A 15721-nucleotide genomic window follows, 5' to 3' on the forward strand; every position below is an offset into this window, starting at 1 on the left:
ATCCACTGTCCCCCCCAAACAGATTGCTCTATCTTTTGTCCTATCTTTTTATACATTTCTTCAATCATAAAATGCCCCCTATTTGAATGACTTTAACTGTATTTAAGGTTTTAAAGTACATTTTGGTGTGACTTCTATTTTTATAATTTGATCTCTATTGCTGCAATTGTATTGACTATAGAGATTTGTAAATTCACCACTAGGGGGAGCTCTAGATGCATGTTTCATTCAATCTCATTGTCTACGTTTTCTTTTAATCATTATAATGGCGAGAAAACTACAATGCTTAACGAGCCTCTTTCTGAGATTTGTTATTTACGTTAAAAGTTAAAGTTATTAAGTTAAAAGTTTTTTATTTATAGAAAATTACTTAGAACCCCCAAACATCATACATTTTTTTTTCTAACACCCTAGAGAATAAAATGGTGGTCGTTGTAATACTTTCTGTCACACCGTATTTGCGCAGCGGTCTTACAAGCGCCCTTTTTTTTTGGAAAAAATACACTTTTTTGAATTAAAAAATAAGACAACAGTAAAGTTAGCTCAATTTTTTTTTTTTATATTGTGAAAGATAATGTTATGCCGAGTAAATGGATACCCAACATGTCACGCTTCAAAATTACACCCGCTCGTGGAACGGCGACAAACTTTTAACCTTAATAATCTCCATAGGCGACATTTAATAAATTCTACAGGTTGCATGTTTTGAGTTACAGAGGGCTAGAATTATTGCTCTTGCCTCTACCGATCGCGGCGATACCTCACATGTGTGGTTTGAATATCGTTTTCATATGCGGGCGCTACTCACGTATGCGTTCACTTCTGCACGCGAGCTCGTCATGAAAATTTTCTTATTTATTTTACCTTTTTTATTTTATTTTTACACTGTTCTTGTGTCACTTTTATTCCGATTACAAGGAACGTAAGCATCCCTTGTAATAGAAATAAAGCATGACAGGACCTCTTAAATATGAGATCTGGGGGTCTAAAAGATCTCATATTTATGCTACAATGCAATAAAAAAAAAAAAAAATGTTATCATTTAAAAAAAAAAAAAAAGCCCCTTTAAGAGCTATGGGCAGAAGTGGCGTTTTGACGTCGCTTCCGCCCTGCATTGATATGGAGACGGGTGGGGGCCATCTTCCCCTCACTCATCTCCATACCCAGCAACGGAGAAGATCCAATCGCCTCCGCTGCTGCCGACGGCTCCGGTAAGCAGCGGAAGCCACCAGAGCGCAGCGGATGGGGGGTGCCCCTCTCCCACCGCTGATACAAGCGATCTCACGGCGAATCCGCCGCAGAGACCACTTTCATATTGTAACGGACCGCCCGCTGAAGAAGAGAATACCGGGATTATGGCAGCTAGCTGCTGCCATAACAACGATATCCCTCTACCGACATAAAACTGCGGCGGGCGATCCGTAAGTGGTTAAAAATCTCCATAGGTGAAGGTTTAAACATTTTTACAGGTTACCAATTTAGAGTTACAGTGGAAGTCTAGTACTAGAATTATTGATCTCGCTGTAACGTTCGCGTCGATACCTCATATGTCTGGTGCGAACACCGTTTACGTATGCAGGGGTGTGACTTACGTATGCGCTCACTTCTGCGCACAAGCAAAGGGGGGGTGGGGGTGCTTTCATTTCTTTTTTAATAATTTTTTATTCCTATTACAAGGAATGTAAATATCTCTTGTAATAGAAATAAGGATGACAGGTCCTCGCTACAAGACCCCAAATCTCTCCTCTACCGCTAAAAGCAAAAGATCCCCCAAAAATGTATCTTTTACGTTAAAAAAATAAATAAAAAATGGCTTACTTCCGCCCTGGATAGAGAGAAGTACACATTATAGAGGGATATGCGTGTTTTGAAACAGGTGTCCGGGTTTCAGGCGGACTGAAACCTGGACACGAGGGGCAGCCCCACCTCACCCAATCCTCTGTGGCTCACCTGGCTTTTCCTTCTCTTCCCTCTTCCTGTGCATCCCAACTGACATGAATAGAACTGAGAACACGGAGCACCTGTGCATCCCCATGTGTGTAAACACGGCCCTCACACGGACGGGCGGACACTGTAGAATGTCCCATTTGAACCTTGGCCTTACTAGGAATTTATCAGGAATTTTGTAGGTCATGTTGTGTTTTGTCATGTGTAAAAATGATTTCAGTGTATTTTAGTAAAAACTGTCATTTGATAAACATTTTAAAAAATCAACTATTGCGGGGATTGCACAGGGGGTTAGTCTGTGCCCCCAGTACCATCCCCCTAGGTCAGTCTGACCAATCATGGGGTGGATTGTACTGGGGTACAGACTGACCTGGGAGGGGGAGTTATACTGGGGAACATATTAACCTTGGGGGGGGAGTTATACTGGGGAACAGATTGACCTGGGGGGCAATTAAACTGGGGGACAGATTAACCTGGGGGGATTATACTGGGGAACAGATTGACCTGGGGGGATTTATACTGGGGAACAGATTGACCTGAACGGAAGGATTATACTGGGGAACAGATTGACCTGAACGGAAGGATTATACTGGGGAACAGATTGACCTCAGGGGAAAGGATTATACTGGGGGACAGACTGACCCAGGGGGACTGTACTGGAATACAGACTGTCCTGGGGGAATTATACTGGGGGACAGATTTACCTGGGGGGGTTGTACTGGGGGACAGACTGACCTGGGGAGATTATACTAGGAGGCAGATTGACCTGAGGGGGAAAGGATTATACTGGGGACAGACTGACCCAGGGGGATTATAGTAGGAGACAGATTGACCTAGGGGGAAATGATTATATTGGGGGACAGATTAATCTGGGGGGATTATACTGGGGAACAGATTGACCTGGGGGGATTTATACTGGGGAACAGATTGACCTGGGGGGAAGGATTATACTGGGGAACAGATTGACCTCAGGGGAAAGGATTATACTGGGGGACAGACTGACCCAGGGGGACTGTACTGGAATACAGACTGTCCTGGGGGAATTATACTGGGGGACAGATTTACCTTGGGGGGGATTGTATTGGGGGACAGACTGACCTGAGGAGATTATACTAGGAGACAGATTGACCTGCGGGGGAAAGGATTATACTGGGGGACAGACTGACCCAGGGGGGACTGTATTGGAGTACAGACTGCCCTGGGGGGATTATACTGGGGGACAGACTGACCTGGGGGGATTATACTGGAGGACAGATTTACCTTAGGGGAGGGGGGAACTGTACTGGAGGACAGACTGACCTGGGGGATTATACTAGGAGGCAGATTGACTTTAGGGAAAAGGATTATACTGGGGGACAGACTGGGATACAGATTGTCCTGGGGGGATTATACTAGGAGACAGTGGCATCGACTCGGTGACTTCCAGGGTGGGCAAATACATTGATAATTTTTTGCAGCCCCTGGTGATAAATACACCATCGTACCTTAGGGATTCTAAGCAGGTCATTAATCTGCTGAGAGATATTTGTTGGGATGATACTTTTATTTTCGCAACAGCGGATGTTTCCTCCCTTTATACGATTATCTCTCACCAACATGGAATGGAGGCTGTTGAGTATTTTTTGCAACGCGATACCTTGCATCCGCAACAGATTGATTTTATCATGAGCCTCCTTAAATATGCCATGGAGAAAAACTACTTTTGGTATGATGGGTCCTATTATGTCCAAAAGAGAGGTGTCGCCATGGGCGCAAAATTTGCCCCGAGTATGGCTAATCTATTTATGGCCAAATGGGAGGAGGATGTCATATATCGCGAGGCCAAGCCAGAGCTGGTTCTCTGGAAACGGTATATTGATGACATCCTCCTCCTATGGAAAGGTAGTTTGCAGTCACTTAGGGATTTCATTCATGGCCTGAATCAAAACGATAGGGGCATAATTTTGACTTTTGAAGCCAGCAGCAAGGTAATTCACTTTCTAGATTTGGACATTAGGGTGATAGATAAGAAGATTGTCACCAAAACTTTTTTCAAAGAAACTGACCGCAATGGGTTTATTAACATTAATAGTTGCCACCATAAGGTCTGGTTGGATTCTATTCCCAAAAGTCAGTTTTTACGATTAAGGCGGAATTGCACCGAAGTTGAGGATTTTTTTAAGGAGGCTGGCATTCTGAGGGCCCGTTTTATTGAAAAGGGGTATCAGGAAGAAATTTTAGAAAAAGCTTTTCTTGCAGCTCTCTATAAGGATAGGGAAGAGCTGCTAGGGACGAGAGATAGAGTTGAGGACATTTCCTTTAGGTTCTCGTTTATCACGAGTTATTCCAATCAATATTATGACATTAAAACTATAGTGTCTAAATATTGGAATGTACTCAAAGGTGACAAGGTTCTTGGTTCTTTATTGCCGGAACGCCCCAAAGTCGTTTATCGGGGAGTGCCCCCTTTACGATTGCAGCTGGCCCCTAACGTTATTAGTCCACCGAGGAAATCCTCCTTTTTTCAGAATATGGGTGGGTTTTTTCCATGTAGGAGATGTCCCACGTGTAAACTGAATTCCCTTACTGGTAGGAGAACTGAATCGTTCCAGTCAACTTCGACATTGGAAACATTTCAGATAAAGCCATTTATTTCTTGCTCCTCCAAATATGTAGTTTACTTAATACAGTGCCCATGTTCGAAACAGTATATTGGGAGGACCAAGCGGCAACTACACGTCAGGCTTGAAGAGCACATAGCCAATATTAAGAAAGGATTCCCAAAACATAGTCTATCGAAACATTTTGCCCTAAAGCATAATAAGAACCCTCAGGGCACCATCTTTATGGGTATCGACAGATTTCAGGGGCACTGGAGAGGCAGCAATATGGTTCGTGAAATTTCACGTCTCGAAACTAAATGGATCTATCAGGTTCAGTGCTATGCCCCATTCGGCATGAATGTCGAATGGGATGTAAATGCATTTATTAGTAACAGCTAAAGTTGTTTGAATTTTTTTGTGTATGTGTTTTAATTTTGTGACTTATGTACATGGATACCACTCCTTTGCTCCTGTACGATGTTTATGGTTCCTTTCCCATATAGCTATACTAGATCCTTGGGTGGATAGGTGTATTATGCGACTAGTGATGGACGAACGTTTCGCCCGGCGGTCGTTTCGCGGCGAATTTCCGACATTCGCGGTCCGCGCGTTCGAACGCCTTTTTCCGTCGTTCGCCGCGGCGGACTTACGTGTTTAATGTATACAAGAACTTTAACCTTTGGTGACACGTTTATCATGTGATACAGGACAGCCAATTGAGACATGACAGCACATGGACACTTGGACATTCCCCCTAACCTATAAATACACCCGATCCGGTGGCCATTTTACATTCTTTCTTCTGTTACGATAGGGACAGGTTCCTGTGTGGAGTAGGGAGAGATAAACCACTAGCTATTTGGTACACAAAAGTTCTTTTCAGGACTGGTATAGGTGTTAGGTGTTGATAGGTTTGCTGTGCTGCTGATTCTTGCAGCAGCCTGAGTGTCTTTTGTTAGTTTAGAGAAAGGGAAAGGACGGTGTATGCTACAGGGACAGCCAGATTAGTCTTTCATCATCATCATCATCATCATCATCATTAGCTGTTACTATCAAGGTCCACAAAAGAGCTGTTCCAGTAACCACTAATCGTTCTCTTTTTTTGCCAATTTGTATAGGGACAGGAAGGAAGCAGTGTTGTCAGGCAGTGAGGGTAATTTTAAAGACTTGCTGTTATTATTAGTTCCACAAAGGTTCTTTTCAGGACTGGTATCAGTGGTACAGTAATAGGCTTGTACATGTATAATATTCTTTCTTCCAAATATAGAAAGGATATTATACTTGACTGCTGCCCTTCTGCTGCAGTCTGCTAAACATTCACAACTCACTTGTTCCACAAAAGTTCTTATAAGGACTGGTAACTTGGTATAGGGTGCTACGGTACATAGGCTTGAGTGCGGTACAGTCTGCTGTTCTGTAAGGACCGCTATCGGTCCACAATAGATAGGGTTGACGTGCACCACTGCTGACCGCTGCCCTATACTGCAGCAGTCCTTCAGCGGTATAGGGACTGACGTACAGTCTGCTAAACACTAATACACAACCTGCTTGGTCCACAAAAGTTCTTATAAGGACTGGTAACTTGGTATAGGGTGCTACGGTACATAGGCTTGAGTGCGGTACAGTCTGCTGTTCTGTAAGGACCGCTATCGGTCCACAATAGATAGGGTTGACGTGCACCACTGCTGACCGCTGCCCTATACTGCAGCAGTCCTTCAGCGGTATAGGGACTGACGTACAGTCTGCTAAACACTAATACACAACCTGCTTGGTCCACAAAAGTTCTTATAAGGACTGGTAACTTGGTATAGGGTGCTACGGTACATAGGCTTGAGTGCGGTACAGTCTGCTGTTCTGTAAGGACCGCTATAGGTCCACAATAGATAGGGTTGACGTGCACCACTGCTGACCGCTGCCCTATACTGCAGCAGTCCTTCAGCGGTATAGGGACTGACGTACAGTCTGCTAAACACTAATACACAACCTGCTTGGTCCACAAAAGTTCTTATAAGGACTGGTAACTTGGTATAGGGTGCTACGGTACATAGGCTTGAGTGCGGTACAGTCTGCTGTTCTGTAAGGACCGCTATAGGTCCACAATAGATAGGGTTGACGTGCACCACTGCTGACCGCTCACCTATACTGCAGCAGTCCTTCAGCGGTATAGGGACTGACGTACAGTCTGCTAATCACTAACACACAACCTGCTTGTTCCACAAAAGTTCTTATAAGGACTGGTAACTTGGTATAGGGTGCTACGGTACATAGGCTTGAGTGCGGTACAGTCTGCTGTTCTGTAAGGACCGCTATCGGTCCACAATAGATAGGGTTGACGTGCACCACTGCTGACCGCTGCCCTATACTGCAGCAGTCCTTCAGCGGTATAGGGACTGACGTACAGTCTGCTAAACACTAATACACAACCTGCTTGGTCCACAAAAGTTCTTATAAGGACTGGTAACTTGGTATAGGGTGCTACGGTACATAGGCTTGAGTGCGGTACAGTCTGCTGTTCTGTAAGGACCGCTATAGGTCCACAATAGATAGGGTTGACGTGCACCACTGCTGACCGCTGCCCTATACTGCAGCAGTCCTTCAGCGGTATAGGGACTGACGTACAGTCTGCTAAACACTAATACACAACCTGCTTGGTCCACAAAAGTTCTTATAAGGACTGGTAACTTGGTATAGGGTGCTACGGTACATAGGCTTGAGTGCGGTACAGTCTGCTGTTCTGTAAGGACCGCTATAGGTCCACAATAGATAGGGTTGACGTGCACCACTGCTGACCGCTCACCTATACTGCAGCAGTCCTTCAGCGGTATAGGGACTGACGTACAGTCTGCTAATCACTAACACACAACCTGCTTGTTCCACAAAAGTTCTTATAAGGACTGGTAACTTGGTATAGGGTGCTACGGTACATAGGCTTGAGTGCGGTACAGTCTGCTGTTCTGTAAGGACCGCTATAGGTCCACAATAGATAGGGTTGACGTGCACCACTGCTGACCGCTCACCTATACTGCAGCAGTCCTTCAGCGGTATAGGGACTGACGTACAGTCTGCTAATCACTAACACACAACCTGCTTGTTCCACAAAAGTTCTTATAAGGACTGGTAACTTGGTATAGGGTGCTACGGTACATAGGCTTGAGTGCGGTACAGTCTGCTGTTCTGTAAGGACCGCTATCGGTCCACAATAGATAGGGTTGACGTGCACCACTGCTGACCGCTGCCCTATACTGCAGCAGTCCTTCAGCGGTATAGGGACTGACGTACAGTCTGCTAAACACTAATACACAACCTGCTTGGTCCACAAAAGTTCTTATAAGGACTGGTAACTTGGTATAGGGTGCTACGGTACATAGGCTTGAGTGCGGTACAGTCTGCTGTTCTGTAAGGACCGCTATCGGTCCACAATAGATAGGGTTGACGTGCACCACTGCTGACTGCTGCCCTATACTGCAGCAGTCCTTCATCGGTATAGGGACTAAGAGTTTTGTCACAGGGTCATTTAAAAAATGACAGGCAGAGGAAGAGGCAGGCCCTTCCGCAGGGGTGGTAGGGGTAGGGCAGGAGCAACAGGCTTGAGCCAAAGTGGGAAGTTGCAGAAGGTGCGTTCAATTACTTTAAAGGATGCACCAGACTTGGTTGAGTGGCTCGCTCAGCCTTACTCTTCTGCACCCTCCTCATCCTCTCGATCTGCACCCTCTTCTTCACTCTCTGCTATGTGCACCCCCAAAGACACTACCACCAACAACACGACCACCACCACCACCACCACATACCTTCCGCTTGAGTCACTGGAATTATTTTCCGATCCATATCAAGAGGACATTTCTGATGCGCAGCCACTCTTGGTATTGGATCAGGAAGAGGAGGTAGCAACAAGCGCTACTCAGCAGTCTGACGACAGTACCCAGATCAGCCCAAGGAGGAGGTTGGTCCCCGGTGTTGCTGCCTACTCCGAGATCTCTACTTATAGCGGTGGGGAAGGTGACGTTGATGATGACGTGTCTAGTGATGTCACGTGGGTGCCCACAAGAGAGGAAGAGGAGGGGAGTTCAGAGGGAGATATGGACCAGCAGATAGGGAGGAGAAGCAGCAATGACTTACATTGCACAGCAGGGACAAAGCAGACTGCAAATGTATCAGGAGCGAGTCATCGACCATGTACGGTCACATCTGGCGCTCCCAGGACACCGGCACATGGCTCCGCAGTGTGGGCTTTTTTTAACGTGTCCGCTGCTGACAATAGCGTTGCCATCTGCAATCTTTGCAGTCAACGCGTTAGTCGCGGTAAGCCCAATACTCACCTAGGGACGACCGCCTTAAGAAGGCACATGGGCAGCCATCACCGAGCCGAGTGGGAGCAACGGAACACACAAAGCCACACTGCAGGCTCTCACCGTCCAGCCTCGTCTTCTACTTCTCCTTCTCCTCTCTCCTCACAATTGTCCTCCACTCCACCTTCCATCACGCCAAGCTCACATTTTTCTGCAAAAAGGCAGGCTTCCGTGGGCCTAATGTTTGAGCGTAAAAAAATGATGACGCCGGATAACCCTCTTGCCCAACGGTTGGCGGCTGGCTTGTCAGAACTCATAGCCCGCCAACTACTGCCATATAAACTGGTGGACTCGGAGGCCTTTCGCAAATTTGTGGCCATTGGAACACCACAATGGAAGGTCCCAGGAAGGAAGTATTTCTCAGAGAAGGGCATCCCAGAGCTATATGGCCATGTTCAGCGGCAAGTGAATGTATCTCTGGCACACAGTGTCGGTGCCAAGATACATCTGACCACAGACACGTGGTCTAGCAAACACGGGCAGGGAAGGTATATCAGTTTTACTGCCCACTGGGTGAACCTTCTGACGGCCGTCAAGCATGTAACCCGTGGCACCCGTGTAGATTTGGTTTTACCGCCACGGATTGCATGCAGGCCTGACTCTTCTTCTCCTCCTCCTACTCCATCCTCCTCCCTCTCCTCCTCAGCTGCCTCCTCCTTTTCCGCTGCTAGCGTCTCTTCCGCTGCACCGCCCAAGCTCCCCAGAACCTATTCCACATGCCAGGTGAGACGTTGCCATGCCGTGCTGCGTCTGTTGTGCCTGGAAGCAAAGAGCCACACTGGCCCGGCACTCCTTTCAGCTTTGCGTTCACAGGCAGATGAGTGGCTAACACCGCTCAATTTGACAGTTGGTAAAGTGGTGTGTGACAACGGTGCCAATCTGCTTAGCGCATTGAAACAGGGCAAAATCACGCACGTGCCGTGCATGGCACACGTCTTAAACTTGGTCGTGCAGCGATTCCTTGTCAAATACCCTGGGGTCCAGGACATCTTGCGGCAGGCAAGGAAAATCTCGGCCCATTTCAGAAGATCTTACACGGCCATGGCTCGCCTTGCTGACATTCAGCGGCGACACCATCTGCCGGTCAGACGTCTTATTTGCGATTGCCCGACGCGATGGAACTCAACCTTCTATATGCTTGATAGGCTGCTCCAGCAGAAACGTGCAGTTAACGTCTACCTGTATGAACTCTGCGAAAGAAACGGTTCTGGGGAGCTGGGTTTTTTTTCACCGCGCCAGTGGCTGCTCATGCGCGACACATGCAGACTTCTGCGGCCATTTGAGGAGATCACCAAACTGGTCAGTCGCAGCCATGGCGCCATCAGTGACATGGTACCTTATGCCTTCTTTCTGGAGCGTGCATTGCGTCGTGTCATTGATCAGGCTGTGGAGGAGCAGGAGCGGGAAGATGAGGAAGTCGCAATGCTGGATGAATTCCCAGGGGGGGCTACTCTATCTGAGACAAGTCAACAACAGGAGTCTGATGAGGAGTCAGAGGAGGATGGTGCCGGGGCGGATGAGCAGGAGCAAGAAGAGCATGCTTTAAACCTTTCTGGGATCCCTGTTGTGCGAGGATGGGGAGAGGAGAATGAAGAGGACGACATTATCCTGGATGATGAGCAGGAGCCAGGCCACCACACCGCTTCCACTTTAGTGCAAATGGGGGCCTTCATGCTCCAGTGTTTTAATAGGGACCCCCGTATAAAAAGCATGAGGGTCAAGGACCAGTACTGGGTGGCAACGTACTTAGACCCCCGGTACAAACACAAAATGGCGGAAATGTTACCGCCGTCGCAGAGGGCTGTCAGAATGCAGCACTTCCAGGCCTTGCTTCGAGAAATGCTGCATTCTGCTTTTGCGTGCGCTGGCAGAGGAGCAATTCCCACTCCCAGAGAAGGATTTGCGGGTACCAATCCAACAGCGCCTGCAAGAAGAGGCCGGTTTGAAGATGTGTTGGTGACTTCGGATATGAGGTCATTCTTTCAGCCGACCCATCGACAGGTGTCATCCGGATCCAGCATCAGGGAACGCCTAGACCGTCAGGTGTCCGACTACATTGGGTTAACGGCCGATGTGGACGCTCTGAGGAGTGATGAACCCCTAGACTACTGGGTGGGCAGGCTTGACCTCTGGCCAGAGCTTGCCCAATTTGCAATCGAACTGTTGGCTTGCCCCTCATCCAGTGTCCTGTCCGAAAGGACGTTCAGCGCAGCAGGGGGGATTGTGACCGATAAGCGTACTCGCCTAGCTCACGACAGTGTTAACTACCTCACATTTCTAAAAATGAATGAGGCATGGATCTCGGAGGAATTCAACACATGTGACCAGTAGACCATGTATATGTCTATAAACAATTTTTTTAATCAAGCACACAGACCTTCTTAATTCATTTGGCTCACTTCCTTGACCCAAAAAAGCACACCGTACTATATGCCCCTACCCTCCTCTTTGAAGAGGTTGAGCGGTGTCATATTTCTACTGGGGCTGCTTATGATATCCCTGTGCTGTGCTGACTTCCTCCTGGGGGTTCTTATTATGAAGGGATCACACTATCCCTGTGCTGACTTCCTCCTGGGGGTTCTTATTATGAGGGGATCACACCATCCCTGTGCTGTGCTGACTTCCTCCTGGGGCTGCTTACGGTGCTGCTGTCAGTGCTGTATGTCACGGTGCTGCTGTCAGCGCTGTATGTCACGGTGCTGCTGTCAGCGCTGTATGTCACGGTGCTGCTGTCAGCGCTGTATGTCACGGTGCTGCTGTCAGCGCTGTATGTCACGGTGCTGCTGTCAGCGCTGTATGTCACGGTGCTGCTGTCAGTGCTCTGTATTACGGTGCTGCTGTCAGATGCCTCTATCACGGTGCATGTGTCATTCCGGTATGTCACGCTGCTGGTGATCATCTCCTGCACCCTCTTCTTTGCCTACCCTGGTCCCTGACCTTCCCTCTCCTCCATTGCCTTCATTAGCTCCATAGTCCTGAATTGTTAGAACAATTTCCCAAATAAAATAAAAATGCTTGTAGTTATCGATCCCAAATTCACCTCATACATGTATTATGTCATTGTCCAGATGGTGGGACTACGTTTTACCCCCTAATAATTACCACGTGGCCGCAAATTCGACATGAAGGTTTGCAAAGTTCGCCTCCCATTGAAGTCAATGGGGCCCGCGGCGAACGTTCGGTTTCGCGAACGTTTGGGTCCGTTCGCATTTCGCTTTCGCGAAACGTCCCGTCGGAAGTTCGTCCATCACTATATGCGACATACTTTTTGACTCTGCTGGGTTAATTTTAATTGATTTCTCCTTTTGGAGATATTATATCCTTTTTATGATCCCCATCAAAAGGGATATATTATGGGTATATTTTTAGTGACATAATATATTAGTTTATATCTCTTCTCTTTTGTTTTAATTTAATTGAATTATTTATTTTTAAAAAATAAAAATAAAAATTTTTTTGCTGTTCCATATTTTATAAACAAAATAAAATTTTTTTTTTTTTTTTTTTGTTTTGTTTGGTTCACACCGCTGCTTTGGTCAGCAGTTCTCCATTTCTGTGTGGCCATTGGATGCTGCATTTCTGCCCTGTTTTTGGTCATGATAAGGGGGGTGTGGGTGTTTCCATTCATATTTGTGCTTTTGCTTCTGTGTGGCCGGTTGCATTGGGCATGTTCGTTGTAGACTGCTTGTTTTCAGGCGGTTTTACTCCTGCTGAGCACATAGACACTGAGAGAATTGTTCCCTCGCTGCTGAGTGCTCTGCGCAGGACCGGAAGTTTGCCATCCATGCATTGGCTCTGTGAGGTGGAACGCATCTATACACCGGAAGTGGTGCGCCGTGTGACGTACTTCACTTCCGGGTATACAGAGTGACCTGACGAGGTTGCTTCAGGGGCTGGATGCCCTTGGGCACTCGTTGGGTGGTTCGATATGGTCTGTTTAAGTTTTCTCTTGTGCAGGACAAATTTTTCTTATTTCTTTTTTCGTTTTTATTTGGGGTTTTTTCTTTCCGCTGGAGCGCATCTTTAGACCGGAAGTCCGGTGTTTTGACACGCACGGCGCACCGGAAGTGGTCACCTTGTTTACCTTCCCCCTGTTTGAATGCAATTGAATGTGCTGGGAACATGGTGGGGCGGCGGTGATTTCTAATGGGTTGCACATTGCAGCCACAGACTGACACCTGAATCAAGGTAGGCCACTAATTGTTTGATAGTTATCTGTATTTATAGCTCTCCTTCTTCTGTCACGGTCATGCCCCTGAGGACGCACGTTGGTGGCGAAACGTCGGGCGTTTTTTGGGACCTGGTGACATCAGAAGGAGCACAGGAGTGGTCTTCATTCGTTCTTTCCATCTGTAGCCGATTGTCATTTGATGCCTGTATATCTCATCTTAAATGTGAGTTCAACTACGGTTTTAGAGAATAAAAAGATTATTGGTTTATCAGTATACCTGCGCAATGAGGCCACTTTGTTTTATGTTTTCTATGGTTTTTGGGAGGACTGTTGATCTGGAGATTTAAGCAGTTCCTGGGAAGTGAAGTGCCTACTAAACAGAAATAAGAATCCTCTTTTCCCATTGGACGATTCCCATTGAGATGATTGCGCTTCTGTAGACGAAGGGAAATCAGCATAGAAAACTGCCTCCCCCTTGGTGATTTACTACATGCGTTTTTATCTGTACATCTATGGTAAGAGTCAGTGTTTTTGGGTGTTGGTGACGGTTCCCCTCCTCCTCTGCGTATGAAATGGATTATGACTATTCCTTCTTCTGCCTTTGGATGTGATCACCATATCTGAGGATATCGTATTTTGAAGCCATTCACTATTTTCTTGTTTATGAACTTTTTTATATATTTTGTTTGTTTTGAATAGAGCGCTATATCATTGTCCATATATCTTTATATATTGTTTCCAGCAATATTTGTGTTAGCAGCTATTTTTGTTTTATATAGATTGATTTTGCTTTTTAGCGCAACAAATTTTTTCACTTTTTATACTAGGAGACAGACTGACCTGGAGAGGGGGAAGGATTCTACTGAGGGAAAGACACACCTGGTGGGATTGTACTGGGGGACAGATTTACCTGGGGGATTATAGTAGGAGACAGATTGACCTGGGGGGAAAGGATTATACTGGGCGACAGACTGGCCCAGGGGAATGTACTGCAGTACAGACTGTCCTGGGGGATTATACTGGGGGACAGACTGAAATGGAGAGGGGACAAACAGACCTGGGGGGATTATACTGGAGGACAGATTTACCTTGGGGGGGGGGACTGTACTGGGGGACAGACTGACCTGGGGGATTATACTAGGACAGATTGACCTGAGAGGAAGGATTATACTGGGGAACAGACTGACCCGGGGGGACTGTAAAGGGTGACAGACTGACCTGGAGAGGGGGAAGGATTATACTGAGGGAAAGACACACCTGGTGGGATTGTACTGGGGGACAGATTTACCTGGGGGATTATAGTAGGAGACAGATTGACCTGGGGGGAAAGGATTATACTGGGCGACAGACTGGCCCAGGGGAATGTACTGCAGTACAGACTGTCCTGGGGGATTATACTGGGGGACAGACTGAAATGGAGAGGGGACAAACAGACCTGGGGGGATTATACTGGAGGACAGATTTACCTTGGGGGGGGGGACTGTACTGGGGGACAGACTGACCTGGGGGATTATACTAGGACAGATTGACCTGAGAGGAAGGATTATACTGGGGAACAGACTGACCCGGGGGGACTGTAAAGGGTGACAGACTGACCTGGAGAGGGGGAAGGATTATACTGGGGGACTGATTGACCTTTTTTGATTTAACTACACCCCTTAAGCTCCTCCCACCCTTAACACAATTTGGCCAGTGTTCGCTGCAGCACCCTATGCAAGCCACATTACTACTCACCTTGAGGCACCCAGAGGAGTCCCAGATCATTTACAATCATTTCCTGTATACTACAAAAAAAAAATTTGCTTTGCGCCGCTAAAGTGTTTGGGTTTGGCTTGAAGAAAAAGTGGCAAACCTAGTTATGGTGCCATTAAGAATGCATGTAATGCATGTGCAGTAGTGCCTGGGGTCATATTTTAGGAATACTGAATTGGCAGATGTGTAGGAAGGTGATTCGGAGTGCCAAGAACGAATGGCACTGCAGTACCCCAAGGCAACCAAACTGCACGTTTTAGTGCCTCAAGCTAATGCGCGTGTTCCTGCAGCACAGAAGTGTTACCCAAACCTAAATCTTTTGACCAACCTCTAAATTATTGCATTTTTTTAAAGACTCAGTATAAAGGAATATTAGTGGTGGAAACAAAAGCTTGCTTGGGTTTAACCATTCAGATTTGGCCAATTAATTATTTGTGTCTGCGTAGCTGGGGGCATGGCAGGGCCCAAGGGTGTATCCTTTTGCTTACTTAGTTTGTTCTAAAAGGTGCAATTGGAAGGGATGAGCCATCACTTCCTGTCATGGTGACACGACAGGAAGTCAGGGTGAATCACCCCAGTGGGGACACAGTGACAGGAAATATCTGGCAGAAGCTCTAACCCCTCACCACTTGAATCTAAAACAACATCTCACTATAAAGTACCTGCATTAGATAATATATGTGTTTTATTTCTCCAAACCAGCGAGGGTCTGAACTTCCACCCAAACGACTAACAGGGTTCCTTATTTTATCATGTGCTCGGAGAATAGATCATAAATCATTCCACTCCGGGATCCATGGAAGAGGCCCTTGTCCGGCTTCCTGAGGCTAGATATGTTATTTTAGGTTAATCTCTTTATTTTCACATGTTCTGGCATCAGCTGCGTCCATCTGTCGGTGGTGCAGCTGACAGAATTTTGGGGT

The 15721-nt window shown here is 46.7% G+C and overlaps 1 protein-coding gene across 3 annotated transcripts in view; it reads right to left on the reverse strand.

Annotated features, from left to right (window-relative positions):
* Nucleotides 1-15721, reverse strand: part of HJV (hemojuvelin BMP co-receptor) — a 72885-nt gene that overhangs the window by 8897 nt on the left and 48267 nt on the right. The window lies entirely within an intron of this gene.

The sequence above is a fragment of the Lithobates pipiens genome, unplaced genomic scaffold (assembly GCF_037356315.1).
Source record: "Lithobates pipiens isolate NorthernLeopardFrog02 unplaced genomic scaffold, aLitPip1_a1.2 Scaffold_30, whole genome shotgun sequence".
Taxonomy (NCBI): Eukaryota; Metazoa; Chordata; class Amphibia; order Anura; family Ranidae; genus Lithobates; species Lithobates pipiens.